The sequence below is a fragment of the Haplochromis burtoni genome, unplaced genomic scaffold, assembly GCF_018398535.1.
Source record: "Haplochromis burtoni strain Fernald_Lab_line unplaced genomic scaffold, NCSU_Asbu1 Contig_358, whole genome shotgun sequence".
In the NCBI taxonomy this organism is placed as follows: domain Eukaryota; kingdom Metazoa; phylum Chordata; class Actinopteri; order Cichliformes; family Cichlidae; genus Haplochromis; species Haplochromis burtoni.
In genome coordinates, this window is record NW_024582719.1 from 215,343 (window position 1) to 220,686 (window position 5,344).

General features: G+C 42.7%; 1 long non-coding RNA gene across 1 annotated transcript; it reads left to right on the forward strand.

Annotated features, from left to right (window-relative positions):
- Window positions 1-646: 646 nt before the first annotated feature.
- Window positions 647-1,829, forward strand: LOC121815899. Its single transcript, XR_006055459.1, has 2 exons — window positions 647-1,013; window positions 1,095-1,829. It is a non-coding gene; the product is annotated as an uncharacterized LOC121815899 (long non-coding RNA).
- The last annotated feature ends 3,515 nt before the right edge of the window (window positions 1,830-5,344 follow it).

A 5,344-nucleotide genomic window follows, 5' to 3' on the forward strand; every position in this document is an offset into this window, starting at 1 on the left:
ACGTCAAAATTGCATATTTTGACACGCGATGAATTTGCAATGAATTCGCGTTGGACACGCGTCGATGTGCGAATTTGCACGCGTCAAGTTAGGGGCGTCTGGCGCGTTTTGATCACGTCTATCACGTTCAGTGTGAACACACCGTAAAATACCACAGCTCTAAGATGGAGGCTGATTAGAAGCAGATGGCAGAGCGATCAAGTGCAGGTGAGGCCACAGCTGTGCGGAGGAGCCTCCGGGTGGAAGGCCCTCCGAGCCACGCCCTCCCCGGAAGCGCGAACTTCCGTAAACAAACCCCGCGGCTGGGAGAGAGGAGAAACAGGGAGAGAATACACACAAAGGTGAGGTCATGTAGTTTGATTACCAGTCTGGCAGGGATTATGGTGTTAAAAGCCGAGCTAAAATCAGTAAAGACAAGGCTGATGTAACTGTCCTGTGAGTGAGCTACGGTTGTATGGAGGGCTATGGCATCCTGAACTGTTCTTCCTGTGAACTGAGGATCGAATGTGTGAGTTCTGACCAGTTTCTCGAGACACTTCGAGATGACTGGAGTAAGACCCACTGGCTCTGCGAGGCGCTAGAAAACTAAATGAAATGTTTATTAAGGGAGAAATGTTTCAGGAACCTGGGTTGTAGTTTATCTGAAGCAACATCACATCAGAAACACTCCCACCTCTGACCCAACTACCCAACCACAGCAGAGCGCTACTCTGGCAGGTCCAGCGTCAGCACCTGTAAACTGTCAGTGTTGATTGGTCCGGGTCCAACAAACTGGTGGTTGGTAACCAGCAACAGCACTTCAGTGACGGGCACAAGAAGCTCTCTTTAAAAAGAAGAGTGAGGAGGTGCAGAAGGAGCTGCCTCCAGTCTGTAAGTGCTTCTGAACGTTAGCACTGCTAACACCTGCCTGCCCCACTGCCCACCCCGGATCCTTACAGACTTACTCTCTGGACGCTCCCTGTTGCTCTCCCAGATCTCTTACCCCTCCATGCCTCGCCTGCTCCCGCAAAGAAGTAAGACTGTTTTCAAATTCACACTTTTCTCACTGCAGTAATGGCTGGAACACCTGCTAACCCCTGTCTCCCTCATTGCAGTGACTTTGAGAATTTTCTGCCTCCTAATTCCTCGCTGGCCACATCTCTCGGTTCCTGCACTGGACGTTACCCGGTGTCAGGTTCCTCACTCAGGTCTGCGAGAGCCCCAAGACTCCCTCATGGACCCCACCTCCCAGTTAGACACAGTGGTTACAAAGCACCCTGTTTCTCAGTCTGTGTTGTGTTGCCTGTAAGCATCAATGTGTCATAGAGGCACTCGAGCAGTCTCATAGAAGTGAGGTAGCGCTCACAGTAAAGTGTTTGTATTCTCATGTTAGTGTTCTCATTGAAGAAGTCAAGCTGAGCTCACAGTATAGTAGTGGTACGCTCATTCTCAGAAGTCAGGCTGTGTTTTCACTTTAGTAGTTCTATACTCGTTCACAGCAATTCTCAGAAAGGTTTAAGTTATTGAATTATTTCCCGCTTAATCGTTGTGTTTTGTAATTATTGCATTCTTGTTCACTTTGTGTTTTCTCTCAGACTCTGTTTGCTTCGCTCATACGCTCTGCGTCTCTGAGTGGTTTTCACATCTGAGTCCATTCACCTGTGTCTAGCTTTCTGGCTGTGACATGAAGCGCCCATGATTCCCAGTAAAAGACTTCTACAAGAAATATGTGTTCAGTCTGTGTGCATGTCTGTGTGTTTAAAGTCTGCATAAAGATGATACAGGTTCATCCACAGTGTTAGGTCCATGTTCATGTGCATTATTCAAATCTAGTGGAGAGCGACAAAGAACAAAAACTTTGGACATGGAGAAAACATGCAGAAAATAAAATATTAACATCGTTAAACTTCCCAAAGTCTGGGGCCCGCCCCCTAGGGGGGGCGCAGAGCCATTGCAGGGGGGGAGCGGGTATGAAAAGGGACGAAGACAAAAAAAACCCGCTTGGACACTGCTAGCACAGGGCGCCTACACAAACGCAAAGCAGGAGAAGAAGCATCGCAGAATATGTTTCCAAACCAACTTCATTCTAAGCCAAAGACAAGAAAATATGGGGAAGCAAATCTCCCTTTGGCTTCACCTGCACAAGTGCCGAGGTAGGTCTCCCTGCAGGATTCTTCTTGTAAAACAAAGGGGGCCCAGCGAAAAAAGTTTGGGAACCGCTGTCCTAATGCAACACTGCACACACCGCCGTGGAGCTGCTCAGTGTTAAATAGTAACAGAGTAACACCCCTGACCTGTGCAAGGACATCATTTGAAGAGGCTATTCAATCAATAATCAATAACATTGTTGCCTTTTTTTCAGGAAACTGTTTAATAACCAGCAATCACAAATCTGAGGACCATTAAACACTTCATGACTCTTGTTTTTGAACAGCCTGCTCGATGAAGATTACAGAGAATAGTGTTGTAGTTCAGCCTGACCAGATCTGAACTGGTCAGGCTGAACTGACCACATGGTGGCAGTATAACAGTCACAGCATTCCTCAGCTGCTTTCAGGTTTCATTTGCTCTAACATTTCATTTAACGTTACTTTTACAGACAACAGCTTTGTCAGATAGGTGGTTACAGGGTTGTGTGGTTATTATTTCACTCGGTTCATGTAACGACCCTGACTGCGTGGCACAGACTGGACAGCAGGTGGCGCTCTTCACTTCTTTGATGATTCAGCAGGTGAGAAAGAGAAGTGTTTTTTCTCCGCGTCCAACATAAGGATAAAAATGTTAACCACCTAAAATTTGTGAACAGGGTAAACAGCATCCTGTCATAATGTCTGGCTGGTTCTTTAAACCTCTATAAACTTTGTTATTACTGATTTTGCCTTGTGTAGTTGATGGTAGCTACTAAGGCACATTAGCATAACTGCTGATCTTTGGACTAAAAACATGTTTTTTTAGTTAATTTAAAGGCAGAATCAGAGTTTGAAACAACATTCAGAACTGCAGTTAACCTGTGTTTCATTCAGGTGCTGCAAACACATCAGCCGTTCCAGGACAAATTTCCAGCTCATGAATGCTGAAGATCTCACCAATTCACTGGGAAAACATCAGCCTTCAGCTGCAGTAGAGAAAATCCATGACTTCTAAAAGTTGATGGAGCTTCTAGTTCTTTAGTTTGCTCAGAATCTGAACTGCTTCAGGTGGAGCACTTTAGCTCTTTGACTGTGATCAGAAAGAAAGTCCATCACTCTGTGAGAACTTTCAGTGTGAAACTTTAGAAACATAAAGTATACGATCTCCTTCATGTTTTTCTGTGTTTTATTCTCAGTTACTTTCACACAAAGGCATCTGCTGTAGTCAGTACTGATAAATGATCAGAATTATAATATTTCTGACTGTCTGAGGCTAAGTGGAATTGAATCGGGACTTTGAAAATTTGTGTGCGCCTAACTTTTGTGCCGGTACGCCTAACTTTAAAAAGTTAGGCGTACCGGTACGCCAATGGCAAAAAGTTAGTCTAGAGCTCTGATATATCATAATAATCTGACAATACATATAATATTGGCCATATTATATTTACATTACAACAGTGAGATGATTTTAGTCTCATAACCAACATTAGCTAATTGCTATTTAGTAACTAATCTTGAAATGACTTCAGCACAGAAATGAAGCCCAACAATCATGTTTTACAGTCCCGTGGTTTCAGCCTCAGATACTCAACTAATCAAAGTGATGTCATGACAAAAATGAATGACCAACAAAACATTTTTTCTCCTTCATTTATGTCACACACTACTGTGATTAACGTTTCTTGCGGTTAGTATCATGGTTGCTAGGAAACCTGAACAGCGCGACGAAGGCTAGACCGTCCCATTTCACAAGCCTCTCACTTCCTCACTTCTCGTACTTATAGTATGTACCGTACGTAGTGCGCGTACTTCAAGCGTGCGGTCTCTTAATTGGGACACAGCCCATGTCTTCTCCATATGCCAAGTCTCTCTGCTCTCATTTGAAAGCTGTTACTTTCTTGTGAACCTCCTTCAACCTCTGACATTTTCACTGTGAATTTTTCAGAGAAATCTATCAATTTTAAGCATTATCAGTCCTTGAAAATAGTTCACACTTGTTGATGCAACATTTCAAGGCTTATATGTATATGTATGTATATATACATATATACAGTGTTGCCACAGTTACTTTGAAAAAGTAATATATTACGGACTACTGATTACTCCTTGTGTTGCAAAAATAAAAACTGGTTCACCCGAAAGACAAAACGCCAAAACACACGGAAAAAAGCTGAAAATTTAAATAGTTAAAAGTTGAAATGTGAATAGTTGATTTTTGTTTATATGATTTATTTATTACATTTTATGTGGAGTGAATAAATAAAAGTATATTTACGGTGGCCCCTACAGACAAAGCACATACAAACTTCAAATCACGTACGAACTCTGAAGCACGTACAAACTCCAAAACACGTAAAAACTCAGAAGCACATAAAAACTCAAAACACGTACAAAAGACAACAGAAGTGCTCCAGGATGCTAGGTGCAGTGTTGAGCTTTTGTTATCTTGTGGCTACACAAGCCAGCAAGTACCAACGACCGGATTTGGTGTGTGGTAGTAACAGGTAAATGAACTTTTTTTAAAATTATTTGAATATATATGAGTGCCTGTGTATAAATACACAAACAATACACACATGCTTTCAATTGTGTAATTTAAGTGATCTAGTAGCTCTGCTTTGGAAGTTCAGTTCATGCTAGAAATGTGTTTTGGAGTTTGTACGTGTTTTGTCTCTAGGGGCCACCGCATATATTTATATATAAACATATATAAATAAAACCACTTTTTTTACGTTAGTAATTCCTTTTGTGCATAATTTTATATTATTGTTAATAATAAATTAATTAAAGCAACAAAACAACCTGAAGAGCCGGTTCTTTTTAGTGAGCCGAACCGAAAGAGCCGGTTCTCTAAAAAGAGCCGGAAATCCCATCACTAGGATGTGAGTGGGCGTTAAGGCGTCTGGGAAGGGATCTCAAAACTGGATTATAGATGGCAGAGAGTTGGTGTCGTAAACCCCCGCCTCTGTTCAAAGATGGTCGCTCACAGTGGACATAGATGGCTTCTTTCACTCCTCTTTCAAACCATCTGTCCTCTCTGTCCAAAATGTGAACATTGGCATCCTCGAAAGAGTGTCCTTTATCCTTAAGATGCAGATGGACTGCTGAGTCTTGTCCTGTGGAGGTGGCTCTTCTGTGTTGTGCCATGCGCTTGTGAAGTGGCTGTTTGGTCTCTCCAATGTAGAGGTCTGGGCATTCCTCGCTGCACTGTACAGCATACACCACATTGTTAAGTT